The sequence below is a fragment of the Schistocerca americana genome, chromosome 1 (genome assembly GCF_021461395.2).
Source record: "Schistocerca americana isolate TAMUIC-IGC-003095 chromosome 1, iqSchAmer2.1, whole genome shotgun sequence".
In the NCBI taxonomy this organism is placed as follows: Eukaryota; Metazoa; Arthropoda; class Insecta; order Orthoptera; family Acrididae; genus Schistocerca; species Schistocerca americana.
The window spans coordinates 403,062,718-403,075,622 of NC_060119.1; the positions used below are offsets into that span (position 1 = coordinate 403,062,718).

Here is a 12,905-nt window from a genome sequence, read left to right on the forward strand (position 1 = left end):
CTAAATGATACCTCTTATGGTTTTCCAATTAGATTGGGCGACTGCTTATCTAGTAGAACTTTCAAGATGCTATTTTCGTAATAACTCCACGGAGGGTCGTCTAAAGGCACAAAAAGAATTTTCGCCTTTTAAATTAAACCAACACCATATTCGTAAATTAAATGAACAGCAGAATAAATATCCCAAATTGTTATAATGACAAGGATTTCTATACGTTTCCCACGTCTTTAATATATAGCGTTATTTGTATGAACCGATCACTACTGTTCGCTATGTTGCTACAAATATACATTCAAATAAGATAAATTCTTTAGTAAATAAGATTATATATGTCAATTTAGACTTTAACTAATTTTTTGTCTTTCGCTCACATACCAACACGACACAAAAGAGTAGGACTGCTCCTGCTCTGCTGAAGAATTACTTGCGTGCTGACTCTGTCTTCTGATCTTGAACTGTGTACTTATACTGGGACACAATTCATTAAAACCTAGCCGTTCACTGGCAATAGAAGAGCACTTACAGCCCTCCATCAGAAAATGTTAAAAAAGATGGGAGAGTGATGCTGAAAATATCTGTACTTACCAAATAGCTTCAACAGGCGTTAGTGGCCTTTAACTCATTTGATTCAGCTTGTCTACTTTCGTTCCTTTCTCTGCTCAACAAATTTATGCAAGTCGTTGTCCGTTCAAGAGTGGAAGATACTGAATTTTTTCTCTTTTCGCCATTCAACCTTTTTTTTAACTGTGTAAATATCGTAGTCGTAAGTGTTGTCACAGCCGAAAATCACTAATGCGGATAACACTTTATTTTATGGACACAGTGCTTCTTGTCGAAGAGCTTGTCCCAAAAAGCCTAGGGTTTTCCTTTTCTTCTCATTTCTTTCACAAGATATGTTGGAAACTCCATAAAATGTTTAACAAACTTATTAAACACTTTTATGCAATTAATATCAAATTTCTTTCTTTTTCGAAGTATCTGTACTATTCTATTCGTTTATTTTTTATCGCAATAATTGATTCTTCTCATCCTATTAGGTGTTTGTGAGCGTATGTTGTGCAGGATTTAGATTCCACGTCAAATTACTAAGTTCATTTTGTTTTCTGTTTTAAGAAATCGTTGTTTGATTTAATTCGGATGTGTTTAGGCGTTACTTTTCTTAGTCTGTGTAAATTTTTCTGTTGACTAATTCTGGAGATTGAAAGAATGCCTCCGACATTCGTCCCTTCCCGTTTTTGGCTGGATTTCACTTTCAACGATCGCCCTTGCTAATCATCAAGTACCTAGAGATCCATTAGTCACCGTGTTCTTATAATGAAACAACTATCTGGCAAGTTTTATAGTGCCGCAACATTCTTCTGTTATTCAATGTAAGTATGCCTATCAAATCGTTATATCCTTTTTTCATTTCTTTCCTAGAGCATATGACACTAAATTTTACAAAAATACATTCAGAGATAATACGTTCATGCTTGTTATTTTCTTGTCTTCATTAAACACTAAAATTCCTTGTTCTCTCTCCTGATCTTCGATTCAGGCCAAGTCATTCAGAAAGAAAGTTTCATTTTTTCGAAAATCCTTATGCTCCCCTACTTTCTGTCGTATTTTTTAACTGAATCATATTTTATTGTAAGCTAATTTCACACGGTTATTTTAGGGTGACTTGTACAACAGGTTTGCCTAGGCAACGAGTAACTTGTTATAGAAGGGCATTTATGTACAAACTCGTGTACGAGCTTTTTGAAGTACTTTAATTTTGTTGCCTATCTTCATGAAGTCTTTTCACATATTTTCTGTAAATGCTCTCTTTCCTTCCTGTACCAATGTAGTGTTGGAAATTAGATTGGAAGAACAACAGAGCAGTCTCATAATTCAAACAGATGACTACTTTGGTGAATTCGCAGGCAGTCAAAGATGAGGTTTTAGTATCTGAAAATTTGTAAGGAACTACTTTATGATAGAGGAATTGACCACATAAATCTAAGGGAGAACTATTGTTAAAGCTACATCATCTGTTATGCTGAAGAGAAAAATGAGAAGGATAAGGCATGTCAAGCGAAATCTCATTAGATACGTTGACAGTAGAGAGAGGAAACTAAAAAAGAAGATTAACTTGTCTTACTAAAGAATTATTATTTACTAATAGAATCCACCGACCAGAGAGCGTTTCATCTTACTTCTTAAATGATTACTGGGTGATAATGAATCAATAGTTTGAGGAGATGGCTCATATGCAGAAAAAGAAATGGAACGAGAGTTGTGAATTCCAGGAGACGTATCGTGTCTGAGATAGTACTAGCGGTCGAGGATGTCAGCCTGCTTCAGCGTCTGGCATTCTAAGTCTTACCGTTGAAAAGGAGAGAGCTAATGACGATCTTCTAAACATTTCCGTTGACTGGAAGGACAACTGTAGTGTACAAGACTTGTGTGAGTAAACAAAAATAGTGTCAACATTAAAATATGGGAGTGACTAATTGTTCATATTAAGATGTGTATGATAACTTCGTCGGAGAGAAAGATAAACTTTGAAACATGGCTTACAGGCTGGAAGAAATCGAAACGGTTACGATATATTGTTCAATACCACAAACTCAGCATTAGTGATAATGAAATTACAATAACTTATTCCTTCAGCAGTAAGGAAATTAAGTCCTTGTAAGGCATCAGAAAATTTACGTTCGTAATTATAAATAATACCTGACAAGTGGACTTAAGGTGGTCCAAATACTTTTTTTCTGTATTCCAATAAATGAGATCGGGAAGACGACATAACGGCAGGAGGTCTGACAACTCCACATAACATGAAAGCTCCACTCAGAGGTTACAACTGAGGACCCTAAACCAGGGAAACGCGTGAAGGAAGACTTTATCCAGCACTGTATGTCGAATGACAGATGACTACGATGATTTCGATAATGGTGATGATGGTAACGGCGGTGACGATGATGATGAGCTGTTACTGAATTCTCGATAAATTATCATTTAAATACTACACTATACGCGTCTTACGTAGCCCTAAGCAACTGTTATCTTGAGAAAAGAAGAGAGAATATATCTTCAAAATACTGACATGTAGAGCTGGTGTCAATGTAAAAAGGCAAGAGGACTAATAAGACTACAAATGAAGATTAGTGCTAAAATACAAGGAACCTGGTTGAAATTCGAATGGGTAGGCTAATTAAATGGGACACACCTTGCATTACATCAGTTTAGCTAAAGACTGAGAGAAACTTTAGGGTGGGGTAACAGAATAAAATACTGCTGTTTCGTTTAAGAGAAGGAGGAAATACAGTTTGATGAAGAGGAAAACATAAGGGAGACAGAAACGTAGAAAAGTTACGGATCACGATCCTAGCCATAATTATAGGCTAGACTTTTGTGAAATTATTACCTATAATTTTCGAAATTCCACATTCGTATAAGTGCTCTTGGGGCGCACAACCTACGTTTTCAAGGTAATGTTGTGCGGAAGCTCACTTCCTTTACTTGGCAATGCATTTTCTTTATTATCCTGGAAAACCGTCCCGTTGCGTCAATTTACTTTGCTGTCACACACACACCTATTTCCTAACATCTTGCACCATGGTATGACCCAGAGAATTTAATTTGCTTACCATCAGGTCAAAGAAGCGGAAAAGTTAATAATAACGTTATGTGGAACTTCACAATTACGAAACTTGTGATATTAATTGTGTACTGCAGCGATTTTACACAAATTCCTCATCTGTACTCCGTTTCTTAGATAAGAATTCTGTCTGTAAATATTGTACTAGTTTCTGCTCGTGAATCAAACACATCCTCTGTGTTTATCACCTAGTGCAAAACTAGCCTCCATCAACGACCATTTTCTAGTGGGATTAATGTAATGGATATTACATGGTGCTCCAGTTTTCATTTTGGGCTACCGATATCCCTCAACGCAATACTGTCAGACGCAAAACACGATGGTTCCCTATGGAAGAAAGTGATAAATTCTTCTGGCATTATGTCAGCAACTTAACAAAAGAAAATAGAGAAGGAAACTTCACAACAGGATTAGTAACTGGAAGTTATCAAATGACACGTAAATTATTCGGTATTTTTCCATCAGTATCGTATAGTAACAATGAACAGTATCAATTAACAATGGCCTTTAGTTAATATGTTTTTTTACAGAGAAGTAAGGAATTTAAACCATGTTCTACAGAAGCTGTACCAAAGTGACCTGCGTGAGGCAACGTGGTAAAAACTTCTTTCCTATTCTCTAAGACAACACCACTTTGGCATCATCATCATCTTAGTCATCATCATCACAATCATTATCATCATAGGCATCAGCTATTCGACTTCCAGCACTGGGTAAAACCTTCTTCCCAACGTTTCCCTGGTTTCTCCGCTTTAGCCCCTGAGTTGAACTATGATGTGTGGAATCGTCTACCCTCCTGCCATTATACTGTAATCACTATGTTATCTACTGGAACACAGAAGAAATAATTTGCCCCATCTGAAGCCCACGTGTCAAGAATCGTTTCTGATGATGAACGTAAATCTTGTGATGCCAGACAACGACTTCATTTCATTACTGCTGATCACTTTATAACTATTTATGATATTCAGCAGAGCTCTTTCGGAAATTGATGCAGCATTTCTGGTGAAATTTGTGGGAGAAATATTACAACCATTCGAAATAAACACAGCTGTACGGCCAGGTGATGGCCTATCAACAATTCTCTTTAATTACTTTCTAGAAGTGACAGCGTGAACCTGAAAAGAAAGACCGAATGAATATAAAACATTCTAATGTCGTTGGAAAGAGGAAACAAAAGCCTTGGAATAAACTGTCTCACACACCCTGATGACATTTGTATAATTTTTTAAAATTTGACACCTGTAAAAAAAATTAATCTATTAGATGAAATCGCCAGTCTGACCAGCTGAAGAATTTCTGCAGATAAAACCGTTTTTTTTTACAAACATTAAAAATATAGCGTAATATCAGAAAATAGAAAGTTAAAATATTTACATATAATACGCAGATAATTTAAGAAAATAGTTTGGAAAAAGCTGCTATAGAGGGAAAGATTCATAAAATGGTAATTCCACGTGGTATAACTGAAGAATTTTACTACAAAAAAATGCTTGTTACAAATGCAAAAATGGGATATTACATTACATTAGACAAGCCAGAATATCTAGATGCCAGCGAATGTCTAGCATTAAACTATAATTTCGATAGATTACAAACACTAGATGGACAAATCATTATTAAAACATTAAGAAACTATGAATGTTGGAGATTAGGAAGTAATGATGAAATTTATCGAAACATAGAAAACATTATAACAGAAGAAACGAGAAAAAGAAGACGGATAATTTTTGGATTTTGATAACCAAAGCAAGAAAGTACATTAAACAAAAAGATCTTCAAATACTTGCGAGATAAAACGTCAATAACAAGCTGACTTCACCAAGTAAAAAAGGATTTAGAAAAGATATGAAAATTGAAGAATAACTGGCAGAGAAGTATCTACGGAAAAGTACTGAATGAGAAAGAGTTCCAAGCAGAGGAGTGACAACTGGTCTGGTCAGAAGACGAGAAGAAAATATATAGAATACAGAAGAATAAGTACTTGAAGGAAAGAAGAGAACAATGAATACGAAACTGAAATTGACACGTGGTTCATAGTATGCCCATCCAAGAAGAACAAGGAAAAAATTTAATAATATGACGTACGTAACCTTTATCGACTAACTAAAATCGTTTGGCAAATGAAACAGAACAAATCTCTGGACAAGGCCACTAAAAAATGAAATTTGCTATGCTTGATATGAATCATAAAAAGCTTATATAATGAAACAAAATTTTTGTGAGTAATAAAAAAGGGAAATAAATAAACAGAACTGGCATTATCACTGATGAAGCCTATAAATAACTTTGCAGTCTTTTCCCAAGTTTATTCAATTTCTTAACAAATGGCATGAACAAAAATGTAATAAGAAAACAAGAAACAACACAGGAATAAAAGTAGATGAAAACCATTACACAAAATATTATTGCATCCTGACGATCAGACTATAATACCCACTTCAGAAGAAAAATTATTAAGAAATATCTTTTAACTAACCAAACTGTTCTAAATTATAATTGTAAAGTTGTCTTAGAAAAGGCAGAACTAACACAATTCCCACATAAACAACAGGTATGGACAAATATAGATACAGGAAACAATACAACAGAGCAAGTTATTAATTTTAACCCCCTGGGCTGCTACATTTGTTTTGATTATGCTAAAACTATCAAGAATAAGACAACAAAAATTGGTAGTATCTGAGAAAGGACGAAAAGAATATTAAACAAAATGACAGCTAAACAAATGCCTCCGAAATTCTATAAAACACTAGCTATTCCACAGCTACTTTAGGGATCTGGGATTTGGATGGAAGAAACCAGGAAAACATAAATCGAACAGTAACGTCAGAAACTAAATTCTTCGGATTAGTTAAAGGTAGTAAATTAGAATACAGATTAAGAAATGAATATATCACAAATGATCATAAAATTTTGCAGTAAGAGAAAGAAATCGGCAGATGCGAACAGTGATCGAAGGAACGTTTATATAGAAAGGAAAAAGACAGATACTGTAAAAAAGCTTTGCAATACATACCCAAATGAATACGCTACGTAGGTCAGCACAGGAACCTTAAAAACCTGAGCTGTCAGACAGTTGAAGACACACGTCAACTGCCGCATGAAACCCTAATAACAAAGTTTCAAGAAACAATAACAGGTAAGGAACCATAGAATACACAACTACCCCGTATGTGAACCCCATAGGAACTGAGGAGATTAGGCTGCTTACAGAGCTAGGAACTGATTTAGAATTCATTTATGAAGAAAGTCATAGAGTGCTCATGATTCAGCGTAATTTTACAAATACGTTTCATCATCGGAGTATCCTTTATGGCGAGGGGTATGCGAAAGACAAATTACATCCCTGCTAGATGCTATTTTGCTTGTTTATCAAATAAGAAACTTTCTGTGTAGATAATCCATGTCCACGGTGAAAGTTCACCCGTCCTTAATATTATTATGCCAATGTGCCTAGGGTTTTGACAAATACTTCTATGAAGAAGCTACTGACATCTGCAAGACCAGTACCAAGTTTCTGAAGATGACGAATTAATTTCTCGAAACAGCGAAAGCGTAATAAAAATGTTTTTGGAACTGACGACTGAATATCATTTTGAAAAATACATACTACAGTTTCTGAAAATTACAGCTACGCATAAAATAATGAATAACAGCTGGTTTAGATCAGTATTTAGTGTAACGCTGTAGCATAAATTTGAAGATTTCTGTGAAATTCGCGGAATGACATCATTTGAAAATTTTAAAAATATGTTCGCCACACAATGATATAAGAATCCTAGTAAGGGGCAGTCAGATAAAAACGAGAGAGATGGAAAAAAAACTCAGGAAATGCAAGAAGGATTTGCACTCTAAGAGCTCTAAACCAAACACATGGACGGAAAAAAATCGAATAACGAGTGATAAAAAGAATTATTTTTCGTGTGGTATAGTTACAAACACGCAATTTTTCGATTTTTCTCCTTTACTTATACTGTAAAGTTTTGCTTCCTGCCAAATTTCATGACTGTAGGTCAACTGGAAGTTCCGAACAGGTCTTCATGAGTGAGGTTAAGAGTATCAAAATATGTGACATAAATGGCCGTGTCTTTTGACTGCTTTGACTTCGGATCTTCAATTTTGTACTCCGTCAAGGGACCATAGACTATGGTACGTTACATATAGTTAAATTCGACGCATCTACCTGTTCCTGACGAAAAGGGTTCCTATCACACAGACTGACGGATAACAAAAGAAAAAAAAATGTTTTTTTCGTGTGATGTACTTACAAACTAACAATTTTCGGATTTTGTTCTGCACTTGCACTATGAAATCTTGCTTCATGACAAATTTCATTATTATACATCAATAGGAGGTAACCTATTGGTTTTGATGAATGAGCTTCGAGCTCAAAATGTGATGTAAAGGGCCGTATCTTTTTACTGCGTTGACTTAGGAGCTTAACTGTTTCACACCGCCAACGGTCTCAAAACTTTAGTGTCTGGCAGTATGTGACATACAACTGAACTTGATACGTCGACGAGGTCCTTAAGAAATCTGTGCCTTACCTCTTGGATAGAACGCAAAGTGATGCTATAAGATATGGGGCCCTAAAAAGTAAGTAAGCTGTTCATTACTTCATAAGTAATTTCCATAACTGCTTACATATTAATTCCGCTGTGAAAGACGAGGGACAATGTATTCATGGAGGATTGTCTGCGCTTGACTACAGAACCATGATTCTACCCAGGGTGCACGCACCTTTCGTCCAAAGCAAATCGTTGACTGCGAATGTCGTTCTTCAGGACTCCAAAAGCAGAGAAATCGCACTGGGAGAGATCGGGAGTGCATGAAGGATGAGTGAGGAATTCCCAGCGGAACTTCTGCACCTTATTCGAAACTACTTGCCAAAACAATGCCCGTCCATATGTTGCCAAGGTTGTCGCAGAACTTTCTTTGGGGAGCCCTCACAACTCCGTAGAGTCCCGATCTCTGCCCATGCGATTTCCATAGTTTTGGAGTCCTAAGAAAGAATTTATCGGTGAAGACGTGCACGACTGGGCACAGCAGGATTCCATAAGTAGCCGCAAACATTTTCCCATGAAGGCAATGACAGTTTCTCTGACAGTAGGATTATTGCAGTAATAATTATGGAGATTTACTTTTGAAATAACAAACAGTTTACGTACCTTTTTCCATCTGTGCCATTTTCACTTGACTACCTGTTATAGTAACAGACTTTTAGAACTGTGATCACTTCGTAATTTACGTGATGTAAAGTCAAAGTGTGCAATCGATATCGTGAGTATTTCACATCCGAGTATGGATGTAACACCAAGGCTGCAGACTACGGCCATACAGGCGTGCAAACTGTGGGGATCGCTTTTAGCCTCAGTACTTTCTGTCTACGTCTATTTAATTTATCTAATATTTTTTCCTATGGAAACAGCGAAACTACTTGAACAAATGCCATGTCACGCAAGCACTACGGATGGTCTTACTTGTTCGTCGGTTTCACTCAGTGAGTTCATAGACCACCCACCATGACCGCTGAATAGATTTCAACATTTCTGGACATAATTCGAACGATCGCTCTGTCTCGTTTGAAACCAGATTTTTTTTCTCAGTTGTGAATCTAGTAATAGGGATCGAGTGAGAGTGTTGCAAACAGAATTAAGGTTAGCGAAACGAGTGCCCTCGGCGGTTGGCACGGGTGCCGAATTAATGTAATGGTTGGCCGCGGACTGAAGCCAAGCGCGAGGAGATGCATATGTGTGTGTGTGTGTGTGTGTGTGTGTGTGTGTGTGTGTGTGTGGTGCCATAACTCGCGGCCTTGCCGTTGGCAGCCCCAGCGGCGCAGGAAGGAGGCGCACACCTCCTCGGCGACGATAGGCGGTCGCCTGAAATACGGGCCCGGAACGCGCGCCGTAAGTAACTGCCGGAAGATGGCCCGTCACTTCCCAATTGATAAGTCGCGGGCGATAACTAATATATACGGCGCGCCGGGCAGCGCCGGGCCGCGCGGTGCCAAATAATTCCAGGTGTTATCCTCAATCAATTTCCGGAGGGGATGGCGCCAGAGTGCCACAATAAATACGTGCGGTCGGGTCGCTCTCTGCAAGCGGTGCCGGTTAGGTGTGACGCTGCCGGAGAACGTTGCGGCTAAAAAGCTTTTAATTCAGTCGCGATAGACTTCTGCGTCATTCGACTAATCGGCGCAGAGTGGCGGTGACGCGCCATAAATTGCTCGAAGCTTCGTGACTGCGTGTTTTATTAACTGTCCTCGAGGCATTCCTCCCATCTAAGGAAACAAATTAATACCCACGGGTCGCGGCACGGATTACTCTGTCCGAATGTCGATATGAATGACCCTTTTATAGTGTCCGTTTCAAACCAATCACATTCCACCTGCTCGGAAGATAACTGACCCGAATCAACACTTAAACCTAACACAGAGTCTGTTGTAATATACCACTCTGAACACACACATACATCAATGAACATATGCGCATTACCATGCCTAGTAAGAAAGCTTCCAGTCGTGCCGGAATGGATAAGTACAAGTAGTGTATAGTTTACAAGGGCAACAAATGGCAAGTTCGGGTAAATAAAAGCAGTCCGTCGGCAGGCCACGAGTGGCCTACCGGGACCATCCGACCGCCATGTCATGCTCATTGGAATATGCGGATAAGAGGGGCGTGAGGTCAACACACCGACCTCCCGGTCGTTATGATGGTATTCTTGACGGAAGCTGCTACTATTCGGTCGAGTAGCTCCTCAATTGGCATCACGAGGCTGAGTGCACCCCGAAAAATGGCAACAGCGCATGGCGATCCTGGATGGTCACCCATCCAAGTGCCGGCCACGCCCAACAGCGATTAACTTCGGTGATCTCACGGGAACCGGTGTATCCACTGCGGCAAGGCCGTTGCCCAAATTCATGTAAGGATGATAGAGATTGATACAGATCAAGCACCCTTCTCTCCAAAGTAGGCCACAAATGCTCAGACGTGTTGAGACCTAGCGACTGTGGCAGCCAAGTGAGATGCGGCGCTTCATTCTCGTTCTCACAAATCCAGTCCTGGACGATGCGACAGCCATGAACAAGTGTTCTGTCATCGTAGGAAACAATATCACGGGTGGGGAACAAAAATTGTAACATCGAAAATAGCTCATCAGCCAAAATTGTCACATAATCCTTTGCAGAATGCGACCTTATTCAGTAACCACGGGGCCCACGCAATACAACCATGTGACTTACGCAGTACAACGATATGGTTGCCCAAATCATCGTCGGAGGCACACCATGTTTACTCTTGGATACAAACTTGGCCAGAAATTGAAAATAGTGAGAAACAGGACTCCTCCGAGTAAATGATAATCTTTCTTTGCTCCACAGACCACAGTGCAGACTTTATGGCTTAAGCATCACGTTTTCCTGTTATGTGCATTTGCACCACTGATGAGTGGTTTCAGAATTCCAACTCGTCCTCCAATTCCTAATTTATGAAGCTCTGTTAGTGTTATTTTGGTTCTGACAGGGCTCAGTGGGGCGGCATCCAGTTCTGCAGTGGCTGTTTCACCTGTAGTGTTCTTATTTTATACCAAAATCCTCCTCAAGGACCGTCTGTCACGACCACCCAACAGACACTTTCATTCGCGTTCTGGCATAGAGGATAATCTTTTTTCTGATTTCCTTGTCTGCGGTATAAATCTTCGATACGAGCACCAATAATAAACACGTGTTCGAATGCACTTAGTTCTGGAATAATGGACTCACAACAACGCAGAACACTGTTCCGAACCCCACTGACATTTGCAACGTTTTGACTATATTGCACAGATGCCGTTCCTGATCAAGTACAAAAACATGCAGGCTCGGATAGCATCTGCATTTATGTTCAGGCATGTAGTTTTCGCTGTCCAATCCCTGTATGGCCACATAGAAATAAAACATCACTCAACGCGTGTAATATATGTATTCTTTCAACCGGTGTAGGAGCGTACCTAGGCCGTGAGCTAGGTTGGGGAAATTCACTTTAATTTCACAGTAAATGACCAAATTGTTTTGAGATGTCTGGAGTCTGGATTGACTTGCTACTAGCGAATAACTATTATATGGTTGGTTGATTTGGGGAGCGGGGACCAAACAGCGAGGTCATCGGTCCCATTGGATTAGGGAAGGCTGCGGGAGGAAGCTGGACGTACCCTTTGAAAAGAACCGTCCCGACCAGACGCGATTTAGGGAAATCACGGGAAACCAAAATCAGGATCACCGGACACGCGTTTTAACCGGCGTCCTCCCAACTGCGTGTTCATTGTGCTAGCCACTGCGCCATCTCGTTCGGTGACTATTACATGTTCTTTCCTTCAATTTGATACTGTTCCGATACCTCTTACTTTTTGATGGGGCAGGACGAGCTAACCTACTCAGGGTAGTAGCACACAGGGAGTTCCAGGACAAATGGTGAATGTTCAGGTGTATTAGAGAAACGATCATTCGAAGCAAAAAAGTCTAGTACACGGGTGTGAAATGCATACTTTAAGAGCTATGACCACTGCATCATCCTCGAAACTGTGAAAAAAAATTTGGCAGAGTGATGCATTTCGGTAAAACGAGTACTTTACATTGCAGTTGACCTCTCTTATTTCTTCAAAAGAAAATCCGTTTCTAATCAGGACTAATATGTTCCATTTGGTTATCACCCATAATTAGAGACTGTTCTAATGTTTAGATTATTTTTGTGTTATTGATGTCCCTATGCAGAGTTTCATACGTAATTATCTTTATGTTCATCGAAAATAATACAAGGATAAAAGTTCGGTTTCAATTAAACGTATAATTGTTAATCTAATGCGGTGATCAATGTAAAATTCAAGCTACAAAACATGTATCTGATGTCAGAGTATCCTAGGACAAAACCGGTGTCCACTACGCGTGCGAGAATTGTTCACCGGCTGTCTCGTGTCGACGAGTGCCGCTATTGGACATAAGGGACCGGCGACCGGCCATGTCACCTGTTGCAGATCGCTAATCGCCCAGTTACGTCACCCATCAATACACAACGGCGCACTTATTGGGAAGCGCCGCTCGCTACGTGGCCACGAGGTAGCCGACGCTCTGACGTCAAATAATTATCTCAGGAACGCAGCAGTTCGCTTTACGAGACTTCTACGATGTTCTTATGTGTGTCGGTTGTTACTGTTGTCAGTATCTTTATCTGTGTAAAATAATTGTTTTTGATTAGTTTAGTTACGTAGCATATTACACGTCAGAAAATGAAAAGGCATAAAATGA

At 39.2% G+C, this 12,905-nt stretch overlaps 1 pseudogene; it reads right to left on the reverse strand.

The window, feature by feature from the left end:
• Positions 1–10,421: 10,421 nt before the first annotated feature.
• On the reverse strand, positions 10,422–10,540 carry LOC124557205 (annotated as a pseudogene).
• Positions 10,541–12,905: the final 2,365 nt, after the last annotated feature.